Source organism: Amblyraja radiata, chromosome 7 (genome assembly GCF_010909765.2).
Source record: "Amblyraja radiata isolate CabotCenter1 chromosome 7, sAmbRad1.1.pri, whole genome shotgun sequence".
Lineage (NCBI taxonomy): Eukaryota > Metazoa > Chordata > Chondrichthyes > Rajiformes > Rajidae > Amblyraja > Amblyraja radiata.
Window position 1 is genome coordinate 66,699,523 of NC_045962.1, and position 14,647 is coordinate 66,714,169.

The following is a 14,647-nucleotide window of genomic DNA, read 5'->3' on the forward strand; positions in this document are numbered from 1 at the left end:
GTACTCGACGGCGCCCCCACAATCTACCATTGCTGAGCTTCTCAAAATCATCCTGTTGTCTTCTCGCACCAATGAAATGAAAGTTAGCTGAAGGAACAACATAAACGTGGTCGCTGAAGGCTTTGAAGTGTTTGAGTAAATGCATAATCTTTTACAAGAGTGAATGTAAAAAACATTGTCTAGAATTACAGTAAGTCATTGAGTGGCCTATTTTATCTCTTAAATATTTTTACCCTTTGCCTCTTTTTTGTCCTTTAATGCACTTCTTGAAACCAATTTCCTTGACTAAACGTTGCTTATGCAGCAAAAACAAAACTGCTGGAGCAAGTCAGCAGTGCGACAGCATCTGTGGAGGTAAATGGACAGATAACATGTTGGGGCAGGACCCTATTTCAAGTATCATAGTATCATTGATAATACAAGCCATTTGGCCTACAGAGTCTTTGGTGACCATCAAGCACCATTTCCACTAACCCTACACTAATCCCGTTTTATTCTGCCTACATTGCCATCAACTGCTCTGGTTTCCACCATTCACCTACACACCAGGGGCATGTGGAAGATGATACATAGGAAGTTTAGACAGAAGGAAGGACAGGTGTAATTACATACTTAAGATAGTTGAATCACTCATGGCTTTTTGGTATAAGATGCTAGATTTGCTGCCTTTCATATTATTTTATGACAGTATAATAAATTATATGCTAATTATTAATTTTGGAACATCAGGAAAAACTATAAAAATTGGTTGATAACATAGAGACATAACAGGGATTTTGCAAGACTATATGGAACATGTGGGAAGTACTTTCCTATAAATGGACTGCATTAAATATCAATGTAATTCTCTACCCACTTAATTGTAAAAAGCACATATTTTCACCCAGAAGTTACATTAAGCAATACTGTTCAAACTACTATGAGTCTGAGCACTGCCAAGCCACGGACATATCCTACCATCAATTCCCTGTTTGACTTTGAAACAAATATCATAAGGAGACACTCTTTACTGTGAAGTGAATCGGCTTTTTTTTGCTGATCTGCATCAACTCTGCAACAGCTCTCTACTGATTTATCCTTATAGGAAATACAGCCAATTTCAAAAATGTCATTTGGCATGCTTCTTGATCACAACTGCAAAGGTCAACACTTTTTATGACTATTTTGGATTTCTGCCATGTTTTTGAACCTCCCAGTTTTTAGATGCCCCTTGGAAGATAAAGCATATGATGAAAACTGGCTTTGTCAAACAAGATCACACCTTCCTTATATACCCTTCTCAAGCCATTGAATTCAAAAGTAAAACTCATTATACAATAAAATTTATACGCCTGAAGGAAGCTGTATGTTCTCTTTAGCTTTCAGAGAACATAGAAATATGACTGCTTTGTATGGTAAGAAAAAATATGAAGGATATATAGGCATGATTATTAATGTAAATGCATTGTGGTTTCATTGGTATAAGGATGGAACACCAATAACTTAAAAAAACCAAAAAAAACCCTTCGTAACTGTTTGACTCACCTAATACCGAAACAAAAAAATAATTAGGTGAGTCAGAGCCAGCAGATATTGTTACATATGTAGTGTTTTTTTTTAAATTTTCCATTTGCTTTATTCCTTTACCTGTCCTACTCTAAAACTAAATGGTCATGCTGGAGGATGGTTTCAGTGATCCATAAACACATATCTATACAAGTGCGAAATGCCACTTCAATAAAGCTTCAGGACCACAAGCCGATTTGTTTTCACCCAAAGAATAAACACACTCACTTAAAGGTAGCTAAATAGCTGACACCAGTATTGGGAAATATTACTCTGTTTTTAACCCTTTGAATCATACAATAAAGAGCAAATTATGTCTAACATAATATTAGTTGGAGGAATATTATTTGTAGAACAATGTAATGTTATCCATTTACAAAATAAGTCTGTACAGAAACACAACATCCCACCAATGAACAGATTTTTAAGAGTTAAGAATCGAGTGTTTAATTGTCATATATTTCCCCAAAAAAGGGACTGTAAACACAATATACATACTTAATATATTTAGAGGGAGAGGGTCATGCAGGATAAAAAGAGGCCTTTGGCCCAACTTGCCTTTGCTGAAAAAGATGCCCCATCTACACTATTCCACTTGCCTGTGTTTGGCCCAAATCCTCTGAACATTTCCTATCCAAGTATCTGTCCAAATCTATATTACTAAAAGTCTGATCTTGACCACTTCCTGTTGTTCTGTATATTGATTTTAGAAAAAACGCAGCCACTTACGGCTGAGATTGTTGGCCATCTTACTCAGAGTCCCCCTCCGCAGCGCAGAACAAGAGGATTTTTCCCGTTGATTAAAAATAAAAGAGTTATTAGTGTTTAAAAAATGTTGATATTCTCTCTCCTGAAGTCCACGACCGTTCCGGAGTGACTATAAAACCCAAAAGTGTTGAGTGCCTCAGTCAGTCTCTGCAAGATGGGGGAGCGAGAGGGTCATGTCTCTCAGTCTGAGCTATGAATAACACTGAACACATGTACATTAAACTGTGAGTGTGGTTTTACTGACCTTGAGTGCCCTTAATGTGGTTTGAAAATGAAAATGTGGTTGGTTTGAAACAAAGCACAGCAAATGGTTGGTGGTGCTTGATTTGAAATAAAGCACAGCAAATGGTTGGTGGTACACAAAAAAGCTGGAGTAACTCAGCGGGTGCAGCAGCATCTATGGAGCGAAGGAAATAGGCAAAGTTTCGGGCCGAAACCCTTCTTCAGACTGATCGGGGGGGGGGGGGGGGGGGGGGGGTGGGGACAAGAAAGGAAAAAGGAGGAGGAGCCAGAAGACTGGGGGATGGGAGGAGACAGCAGGGGGACTGAGGAAGGGGTGGAGATAGCAAGGCATGAACATCGAATTATCCCAATTTTGTTAGTCCTTGCTATCTCCGCCCCTTCCTCAGTCCCCCTGCTGTCTCCTCCCACCCCCCCCCCCCCAGCCTTCAGTCTCCTCCTCCTGTTTTCTTTCTTGTACCCGCCCCCCCCCACCCCCGATCAGTCTGAAGAAGGGTTTCGGCCCGAAACGTTGCCTATTTCCTTCGCTCCATGGATGCTGCTGCACCCGCTGAGTTTCTCCAGCTTTTTTGTGTACCTTCGATTGTCCAGCATCTGCAGTTCCTTCTTAAACAAATGGTTGGTGGTGGTTGGTTTGAAATAAAGAACATCAAATGTCAGGTGGTGGTTGGTTTGAAATAAAGCACAGCAAATGGTCAGTGGTGGTGGTCAGTCTCTGCATGACGGGGAAGCGGGATGGTCACGTCTCTCAGTCTGAGTTGTGAAGAACACTGAACACATGTCTACTAAACTGTGAGTGTGGTGTTACTGACCTTGAGTGCCCTTAATGTGGTTTGAATATGAAAAAGTGGTTGGTTTGAACTAAAGCACAGCAAATTTTTTTGAGTATGTGACAAGTAAAATGGATGAAGGGGTGACAGTGGATGTAGTGTATCTAGACTTTCAGAAAGCCTTTGATAAGGTCCCGCATGGGAGACTGGTGACTAAAATTAGAACACATGGTATTGGGGGTAGGGTTTTTACATGGATAGAAAATTGGTTGGCAGACCAGAAGCAAAGAGTAGGAGTGAACGGGTCCTTTTCAGAATGGCAGGCAGTGGCGAATGGAGTGGCACAAGGCTCGGTGTTGGGGCTGCAACTGTTTACCATATATATTAATGATTTGGATGATACCATATATATTAATGTTGTTATCCACTTTGGCGGCTAAAACAAGGGGGCAGATTATTATCTCAATGGGGGTAGGTTAGGTAAGGGAGAGGTGCAGCGAGACCTGGGCGTCCTTGTACACCAACTGCAATGGAAATGGAAATGAAATGAAAATGCAATGAGCTGCTTGGCCTGCCGTGTGCTTGAAACTGCAATGGAAATGGAAATGAAATGAAAATGCAATGAGCTGTTTGGCCTGTCCTGTGCTTGAAACTGCAATGGAAATGGAAATGAAATGAGTTGTTTGGCCTGCCCTGTGCTTGAAATTGAAATGGAAATGAAATGAAACGAGTTGTTTAGCCTGCCTGAAACCACTAGGTTCCGCCCACAGGGTTCCTATTAGCCAAGAAACCAGTCTCATTTGCCCAAAATGCCAATATTAGCCCAGGAGGAGCATTTTGGCCCAAAAGGCCCGTGCAGGAAAAGTCTAGAAAAAGTGCTTTTCACTGAGATTTCACTCAGATTTCTTTTAAAAGATACCCTTCGGCCCATCAGGCCTGTACGAGTCCAGGAGCAGTCCCTTTGGCCCATCAGTAAGTATTCCCCCTGCAAGTATTTAACCTCACCCCAGTATTTTTCTCCCTCCCTTCATTGGCTCACTGTGAGATCCAGGCTAGGATAGACTTTTCTCCTTCATTGCTGTGATCTGTAGAAAAAGATCAAAAATGTCTATAATTAATTCTCCACCATCTCCCCTTCTCTCTCACAGAGTCTCTCACCTGTTTTAGGCAGAATTTCTGGCAGTTTCTGCGCTTCCAGCCCGCCAGGTCTGAGTGACTGAGCTGCCAGCCCACCAGGCCTGATTGGCTAAGTTGCCAGCCCACCAGGCCTGAGTGACTGAGCTGCCAGCCCACCAGGCCTGAGTGACTGAGCTGTCAGCCCACCAGGCCTGAGTGACTGAGCTGCCAGCACACCAGGCCTGAGTGACTGCGCTGCCAGCCCACCAAGCCTGAGTGACTGTGCTGCCAGCCCATCAGGCCTGAGTGACTGATCTGCCAGGCCACCAGGCCTGAGTGAGTGAGCTGCCAGCCCACCAGGCTTGGGTGACTTAGGTGCCAGCCCACCAGGGCTGAGTGACTGAGCTGCCAGCCCAAGAATCCATCTGTCCCTCAATGTCCATACAAGCCCTCTGGAAACCAGTCCCTTTGGCCCACAACACCAATACTAGCGCTCCAGAATGCCTCCCCCCCCACTGACCACCAATATTGGAATTGGTGGAAAGGTGGAATATTGCGTTGGGGAACCAACCCTCCCGTGTGAACATGGGACCAAACAGGTCCCACTTAATATAGTGTCTTTATAAACCTGAATTTAAAAGATCTTTTCATCCTGAATAATTTCAGGACATTTACAAATACAGCACTTGAACTAAGAAGTGGAGCCTTTCTGAAAAAAGATACATCCTGGTGTGTCAAACCAGATGAGTCGATCAATCTGCTGAGTTACCAAATCTTCTTCTTCCATTTTCCATCCATGATATTGTTATTGAAGGATTAACATGAATAAATGTAATCAATTCAGGCTCACCTCAAATAGGGAGAGCAAAGGAAAGGTTAATGTGGAGAATAGTTCTGAGCATTATAGCACACCAGTTCCAGAGACAAAGTCCAATGTCTGCAATGGGCTAGAGGTGAATCAGGCAGAATCCTAGCAATTGGAAGGACTGGTCAGAAGTCTGATAACAGAGGGCCACAGTTACATCCTGGACATGCATTCAAGTTGCAGCATAGTTTTGAATGAGGGACAGTGCCCATCCTGTAGAAATAAGGACTCAAAGGAGGATGTTCTATATGGTTCAATAACCCTTTCACCTCAGAATGGAACAGTGACTGAAAATGGTGAGGGTGATAATGTTGCAAAGCATCAACCTGTCCCAGTGTTAGCAGACTTTCAGTCTTGTACATATAGTGGAACCGCTTCGCGGTCTGTGGATGTGGACAACTCGGAATCCCCATTGATGAGGGATATGTTCTTGTGCTCAGATCTTGAATATACAGAGTGCTCTTGGGGAAAAAGTTCAGGTACAAGATGCAACTCAACCATTAAATGTGACAAAAAAACACATTTAAATGCAATGAAGCATCTTGTTCTATATGAAATGATGTTGTGGATTGATTGGAGTCCAGTGACCTTTCTGAAAGGTATTTATCAACTGAAGATGACAGAGAAATAAAAGTTAAGAATGGCTCTTCTGATGAGTCTTTTCAACCATATTGGAAGAAGAAGAGTAAGTTACCAGTTAAGAACTGCAATATTAAGGATGTGAAGAAACAATCTGGCCAAAACGTAGCCGGAAACCAAAGTCAAACTTGGAAAGGGAAGATTTCCCCACCATGAATCGATGTCAGTAGAAGGGCTGTTTCCAGAGGAGTTGAAGGACTTAAGAAACACATAAAAGAGCAGCATGAAGAGGTGCATGAAAGACCTTGCCCCACCCAGGATGTAACAAGGATCGCTACCTGCAACACCATGTAAAGCTGATCCATACAGAAGAAAGAACATCTTTACAGGCCAGGAGGAAATGCAAAGCCTTTGTTCACAACTTCGGAAAGCCAAACCACATTTGATCAACAATTTTGAAGCATTTTGAGCTCAATCGTATGACCAAGGGTCTAGAGAGAGAGAAGCTGAACATTTTGAAACAGATGGACCTCTTGAAAGAAATTATGCCAAACCCTATCCAGGAAGACAATGACTCAGACCTGGTGGGTAATCAGTGTGATGAAAATCAGGATATTGATGAGGATGGCAATGATGGATTTTCTGATGAGAAGGACAATTGCCGTTTTGGTCCCAACCCTGACCAAATCGATGCCGATGGTGACAGCAGAGGAGATACCTGCAAGGATGACTTTGACAACAACACCCAGATATCCATGACATGTGCCCCGAGAACAGCGCCATCAGTGAGACTGACCTGAGGAAGTTCCAAAGGGGACGATGCAGATCATTCTTAACTGGGTTGTGCCTAACAAGGGCAGGGAGTTACTGCAGACTGCCAACTCTGACCCTGGCCTTGCTGTCAGATTTGAGGAGTTCAACCCCATCAACTTCAGTGGCACCTTCTACATCAACACAGACTGCAATCTACGCTGGCTTTGTCTTTGGCTTCTAGTCCAGCAGCTGCTTCTACGTGGTGATGTGGAAGCAGTCCACCCAAACTTACTGGGAGTAGAAGCTGTCTAAACCCATGGATACGCTAGCGTCTCGATCAAGGTGATGAACCCCACCACAGGACAAGAGGAGGGAGCACCTCACCTGTGCAACGATCTACGAAGAGACTGGCAACACCCTCAGACAGGTGCGAACTCTGTGGCACAACCTGAATATCGGCTGAAAGGATTACACCACCTACAAGTGGCACCTGATCCATTGACACTAAACAAGCTTCATCAGGATGGTTGTCAATGAAGAGAGTGAGAACTGGTTGCCATACCATTGGTTTGATGGACTTTGGGGTACTATTGAACTGGTAGCCATACCTTTGGTTTGGTGGACTTTGGGGTACTGTGATACATTATGGCTCCAACATTCTACTAATCATTCCTCTAATACTTGCGACCATTGTGTGTACCTACCGAGGACTGTGAATGTTATCACGTTTGATAAAAAGGAGGGAATGAAAGAGCTAATAGTCAAATCTATTATTCAAATCTAAAATGGAGTTCTTCTACAAAAACATGGACTAGTAGAACAAAAGAATGGCTCGGTGCCAAGTCTGAATTACTTTGTAAATTATATGGAACACAATATGGAGGACAGGTTGTCTTTTCAATAAAGACATTATGATGGCAGCTTGTAGTAATAACGTGCTTCTTTTCAAGACCATAAAGAATCCGAGATTGAAAAAAAATAGCTGACGTCCAGGGATAAGTAATAACTTGTTATTGGATGAGCTTGATTTGGACCCAGCTTTCCTATATTGTGAAAGACCACATAATCTTTCTGTCATGCCATATTCAGACTTGGTAGGAGCCTTTTACTGATAAGAAAAATGTATAATTGTGCTAACTCTCCTTTGTTCTGTGAGTGGGAGCCCGAGAAGCACTGAGCAACGTTTATGCTCATTGTAGTTCTTTGCCACTCTTGTCTGACAAATCAATTAAAGGTTGCCATGGTCTACCTTTAACAGTTTTTGTTGCTACCTGCTTTTTAAGAAACAAACTTTTTCAGGTATGGCATCAATCACAATCATAATAATACTTTATTAGCCAAGTATGTTTTGTAACATACCAGGAATTTATTTTGTCAAATACAATTTAAAAGCAACTAAACACACAAAACATATTTTAACGTAAACATCCACCACGTCGGCTCCTCCACATTCCTCATTGCGATAGAATGTGAAAAAAAGTTCAATCTCTTCCCTTCCTTGTTTTCCTACAGTCAGGGGCCTCGAGTCCTCGTGGACAGGACAATCTTGACTCCCATAGTTGGCGGCGTTTTATCCCCGTATGGGAGTAACCAACTCCTGCATCGGGGGGATGTCAGTTCCCCCCCGCCGGATGATCGAACCCCGCATCGGGGCTGGTCAAACCTCTGTGTCGTCGGAGCTTCCCGACTCGCCTCTCTGAGACTGCGAGCTTGCGCTGGTAAAGTCTGCAGGCCACGGTTGAAGCGATCCCAGGCAAGGGATCAACTCCGTTATTAGGTCCATGCCCTGAGGCGAGGCTCAAGGTCAGTCTGAGGAGGCCTCTAGCTCCATCGATGGTAGGCCGCAGAGCGACCGGAGATGCGACCCGGAAAAAAATTGCATCCCCAGCAAGGTAAGAAACTGAAACAAAATATTTCCCCCGACCCCCTCCCCCTCCCCCCCCCCACATAAAACAAACTGGAGAGCATTTACACAGACTTTTAAAACGCACAAAAAAAGATGAAAAAACAGGAAGTTGGCAGGGCTGCCAGCCGTGCTCTGCTCTTGACCACCTGAACCTGTAGAGCATAGTGAACATAGTCCAGTCCTTTACACTCATTACTTCCTTCCATCTAGTTCATCAAGAACAAATTCTGCAAACATAGAAAATAGGTGCAGGAATAGGCTATTCAGTCCTTCGAGCCTGCACCGTCATCCAGAATCAGTACCTCATTCCTGCTTTTTCCGCATATCCCTTGATTATGTCAGCCCGAAGAGCTATATCTAACTCTCTTTTAAAAACATCCAGTGAATTGCCCTCCACTGCCTTCTGTGGCAGAGAATTCCACAGATCCACAACTCTCTGAATGAAAAAGTTTTTTCTCATCTCTGTCCTAAATGGCCTACCCCTTATTTTTAAACTGTAACCCCTGATTCTGGACTCCCCCAACATGGGAAACATTTACCCTGCATCTAGCCTGTCCAATCCCTTTAGAATTTAATATGTTTCTATAAGATACCCTCTCATCCTTTTATATTCCAGTGAATACAAGCCTAGTCGATCCATTCTTTCATTTTACTTCGGAGTCACGTGAGTGACTACGTGAAGACCCCGCCAGCACGCATGCGTCTCACGCAGTGCAACAGCGACGGGCGGGGAAAGAGCTCTCCCACAGCAACGTTTAAAACGGGACCTGCAGGTAAGTTAATCTTATTCTGAGGTCGTTTATTTCGAGCCCTTGCTGTGTTTTGTGTTACAGCAACCATGGACAAGGGAAAGAAAATGAAGCAGGTCGCGTCCCATATGACTGTGGTGGACCAGGAAGGTTCCGGCAGTGGGGGGCGACTGATGGCACCGGGACCGCATTCCTGCGGTCCACAGTCACCGACTCAAACCCTGCTCAGCCGAGCCCAACGCCGCGAGCTGCTCAGCTCGAACCAGCACAGCGGGTTGGAGGCAAGGCAAAGCAGAAGTCGGTCCGGCCGATAGACTCGGCTGAGTCCGGCCAGGAGGACGCGCTGCCTGAGAGCAGCAAAGGTGACCGTCTATCCCGCATGGAGCAGTTAATGGAGCAGATGCTCCAGCAAGACTTGCTCCGGGAGATGGAGCAAGCTCGCCATGGGAGTCCTCCTACACCCACAACAGCACCGTATTCGGCGCTGTCCATCGCATCTCCCTCGACAGAGGGGAACGTTGGGGGCTAGGGCTGGGCTGGCCTGGAAGAGGGGTTCATGGCTGAAGATACCAGCAGTGTGCTGGGGGTGCAGGACCAGGAAAAGCTGCTGGGAGTGGTCAACACGTTTGCGGTACCACCGCAAGCGGGACAACCATTGCAGGCCAAACTGGCGGCCAGCATAGACTACCTGTCCTTCCACCTCTGCAGGAACAGGTAGTCAATGATACAATGGATAAATACATACCTCCAGAGAACTGCATCTCGTTAAATGTACCCGCCGTCAACAGTCAAATCTAGGGGTACATCGGGATGGGCATAAGGGCCCAGGAGGTGAACCTTCAGAAGATACTAAAACTTCTGACTTTGGACATAACATCTTACGCTCGTTCCATTGATGGTGTTGAAATGACGGACAATCAACAGGACACACTGGCCTTACTGTGTAATACACAGTACAAAATAAACTGCCTGAGAAAGAACGCCATCAAACTTGCCCTCAACCCCAAATTCGCAGGGTTATGCAAAACAGCAACAGCACAACCACAGATACTGTTTGTAACTGCCCCACATCGGCAGTTAGTTAAATTCTAAACCTCATGTTTTTTGGTTCCTCCCTGTAATAATAGCGTTCCTAAGGGCGGAACTAAGTTGCCGACTTAGTTTCCGGGGGGCACGGTTGTTGGCGCACCTTGCAGGGCAGCAAAGAAAAAGGAAGCAACACAAAGGAGATACACCGCCAAAATAAGTTAAATGTTAAATAAGCAAGATCATAAAGAAAGGCAGAAGCCATGACTAAGAAGAAACCAAGAAATACCTCTTAAGTAGTAAGCAGTGGACGAGGTATGTTGTTTATTTGCTTGGTTAGTGTGGTGTTGTGTTGCTGTATGGACGTACATGCATGTATTTTGTAAACTGCATTTTTATTTTGTTTGTTTCCTCGTTTTTGGGCCAGTTCTCACGGGTTGGTTGGAGCCGAAAATAAACCCCGTATTTAAACACGACCTCGGGCCTCGTGTACTACTTGGGAGCTACAGTGAGAACTCGACTGCTCTGCATGAGTAGCCGAGGAGGACGTCACCAGACGGCAGCAGCCGAGAAGAGACGAACCATATCCATGCTGCGTGTGTATCTCCTACCACCACCTACGCCGAAACACAAGAAGAGCAAGCCCACAGGAAGGCCCAGGTGCCCCTAGTGTGAATATTGCTGCTAAGAAAAAACTTGTGTTTTGCACAAGAGACTGATATATTATCTACATTTTCATTTAATAAGTTGATGTTGTTATTTTCTACAACTAAAGGACTTTAAGTGTTTTGCACAAGAGACTGAGATATAATGTGCATTTCATTTATGTTGTTTACTTACCTTTCCTTATTGAAGACCATTGATACTCACACTGTGTTGATATTGAGAATTTGTTTATTGATGGTTACACTGTAAAAATTCTGTTAAAACAAGCAGTACTCATAGTAATTTAAAAGTGCATTTCTGTTACTAAACAAGTGTTTAATGCATATGTAACTTACCTGTGGAAGAGTTGATACCTTTAAGCGGCCTTTTCACGGGGCGACTTGACGCAAGAGTTAACCGGAGTTTAACATCGTGGGAACCTCGTGCGATAACAGTGCGGCATTCGTGGACCACCGTGGACCACCGTAGCGCTAACGGCAGGTCATCGTGTAACTTGGTCACTCGGGAGAAAATTCAAGAAAGTTTGAATTTCTCCAAGATTGACTTGTACACTTGTGGTTGAGTATTGCAACATTATATGGACGTAGTGGCCAGTGCGATATCCGTAATAACTCTTGCGGGTACCGTGGGAACTCCTGCGAACGGTGAACCCGGAAGCTGGACAGAGGGGACAGAAGGTGAGTAAAAATTATCTTATGTGGGATTGAATTTAAAAAATAAATAAAAATAAAGATTTGCATCCGCATATGGACATCAACTTATTCATGAGTTATGTTAATGAGATTCAAGAAAATAACTATAATCTTTAAAAGGGACTTTAAAAGGGACTTTACTGAAAGGTTACGCATTTTTATGGTCCGTGAGAAATTTTTCACATGTACTTCTTTGAGAGATACAGGTCGGAGTCCTCGGGTCCAGGGGTCCGGAACGCTACCAATCAATGTTGTACAGAGACCCGTGTAAGGAGTGAACTGTACATGCTGGTTTAAACCGAAGACAGACACAAAAAGCTGGAGTAACTCAGCGAGTCAAGCAGCATCTCTGGAGAAAAAAAGCTGATGTTTCGGGACGAGACACATCTTCAGACTCAATTCCGATTAGGCTGTCTGAAGAAGGGTTCCGGTGTTGGGGGAGTCCAGAACCAGGGTCCCAGTTTTACAGTCTACCGTGGGAACTCTTTAACTCAGTAAAGTAAAGTAGCCTTTATTGTCATATCAGCGCACAGGCAGCAGTTGACTGTTGCTCTATTCAGTTTCCCAGGGGGTCGGGACGGGACTGGAGTTGGGAGAGAAAGGTGGGGGAGTCGAGGGAGAGGAGGGGGAGACAGATGGGGGTGTCTTCATTTACTGACGGCGGGTGTCTGTCACTGAAACAGGCAGGTGAGATTTCACATCCACCTTGTGTGTGCCTCTCTCTCTCTCTCCCTCCCTCTTACACAGGCTGAGAGACTCTGCCTCTGTGAGTGTACGTCTCTTTCTCCCCCTCTCCCACACACAGTAAGACCGAGGTACTGTGCTCAGTCCATCTGTGTCTCCCACATACACAGTAAAATATGTCTCCAAATGAGCCAATTCAACCAAGGGAGGATATATATAGTGTGTGAAAAAAAAAGTTACATCATTTGTGTCACGTGTAGTTCACGATGTTCATTCAAGATTTAACGGGAATGCTCGGGAAACGGACAAGTCACTCGCACAAATAGCAGAAATGCCGAGTACCGTGGGAACTCTTTATCTACTGCCGTTATATCGTGCGAGACTCGTGCTGGACCACGACCTCTTCACTCTGGTGACATCTTGCGTCAACTCGCCCCGTGAAAAGGCCGCTTTATTTGTCTAATTATCACATAGTGATTTAAGTTGATAACACTATAAAAATTATTTATTAATTAGGTACTTACTCAACATAAGAAAATATTAGATTTAAACCAAACTAAAGTAAACCAAGTAAAATGTCAGAGTTTGAACTATCCCCTGAAAGTGACAGAGAAGATGATGAAGGTGATGACACGAAACAGCACTGCCCAGACGCACAACCACAAACAACCAAAGGCACTGGAGGTGATATCCACACTTCCTCACAAGAGCCACAAAGAGGCCAAAGAGTCCGCAAGCTAACGGAAAAGGTCCAAGAACTGCACGATGAGCAAGTAAGAAAGGTTGCACACCGTTTCAGTGTGAGCTACGAGAAGTGGAAGGCTGTCATTAAGGACGCCAAAGGGGCGCTAAGTGGTCAATGCTCAAACAACCTGCTGAATGAACACATCACCAAGGTAAGCAATGCTTCAAAGAATCTGAACGCTGTTTATGAAGAGCTGAGACACATCGACATTCTAGATCATGACACACGTCGCAGAGTAGACACCTGTGAAGCAGTAACAAAGAAGATAATCAAAACTGCAAGAGGTTATCTAAACACGGGAAAGAGTGAATGTCAAGTGGATGAAGAATAAGGTGCTAAAGATACAGAATCTGTGTTCAAGTGTGCAGCCTCAGATAAGACGAGCATCAAATCTCACCGCAGCAAATCCTCCCAGTCCTCTGCTCGTTCTCAAGGCAACTCAAAAATCACATCCAGACGTTCAAGCCAGTTTTCTGCACACAGACTAGAAGCCGCTGCTGAAGTCGCAGCCAATGAAGCCACATTACGTGCTGCTAGAGCAAGAACAGCATATTATAGAACTTGAAAGACTTGAAGCAGAAGATGCAGAGAGAAAAAGGGTGCTAGAGGCCAAACGCAGACAAATAGTGCGATTGGAGACAATAGGGAAGCTAAAGGCTGCCAAGGCACGACAGCAAGTATATAAGCAGAGTGAATGCTCAGACGATGAAATAGACGAGCTACTCTATCAACACGTCTCTCTGAAGGAGAAGAAGGAAGTCAACCAGGAAAGTAACCTGTCGAAGCATCACCCTCCACCACAAGCTATGACACTTCCAAAACAAGAAGATAGCACAGCAGCTCTTGTTTGCAGAGTCCATCAGTGCAAGTCGTCTTCCTATACCGGAACCGTCAACGTTCAACGGCGACCCACTCAGATTCAATGACTGGAAAGTTTCCTTTCAGACATTAATTGACAAGAAAAACCTACCAGGTGAAGAAAGGATATATTATCTGCGAAGGTATGTGGGTGGAGCTGCCAAGAAGGCCATAGAGAGTTACTTTCTGCTAGGCACAGTCAGTCTATCATGCAGCGTGGACCATCCTAGAAGAGAGATATGGCAATCCATTCCTCATCGCCAAAGCCTTCAGAGACAAGTTTGATTCATGGCCCAAGATAAGCTCCAAAGGCAGTTTAGAACTTCAAGAACTCACTGACTTCCTTCGCAGCTGTGAGGCCGCCATGTCTCAGATTAGAGGTCTTGAGGTACTCAATGACTGCAACGAGAATCAGAAAATGCTTGCTAAACTTCCAGACTGGCTGACCTCAAGATGGAACACGAAAGTCATAGAAGTGGAAGAACAAAGTCACAAGTTCCCAAGCTTCAGCCAATTTGTCAAGTTCCTCACACATGAAGCAAAAATTGCTTGCAACCCGATAACGTCCCTCTACGCTCTAAAACCAAGTGAAGTTGAGAAGAGCAAGGCTTCAATGAACAGAGGTCCTGGAGCAAAGGTATTGGTAACAAACTCTGATGAGAAGGCTGTCGCCACAAGCTGTGTG

General features: G+C 44.4%; 1 long non-coding RNA gene and 1 pseudogene across 1 annotated transcript; both read left to right on the forward strand.

Annotated features, from left to right (window-relative positions):
• Positions 1-6,362: 6,362 nt before the first annotated feature.
• On the forward strand, positions 6,363-8,226 carry LOC116974896 (annotated as a pseudogene).
• Positions 8,227-10,469: 2,243 nt separating this feature from the next.
• LOC116974860 lies at positions 10,470-11,249 on the forward strand. The gene is made up of 2 exons (XR_004412471.1): positions 10,470-10,632; positions 10,745-11,249. It is a non-coding gene; the product is annotated as an uncharacterized LOC116974860 (long non-coding RNA).
• The last annotated feature ends 3,398 nt before the right edge of the window (positions 11,250-14,647 follow it).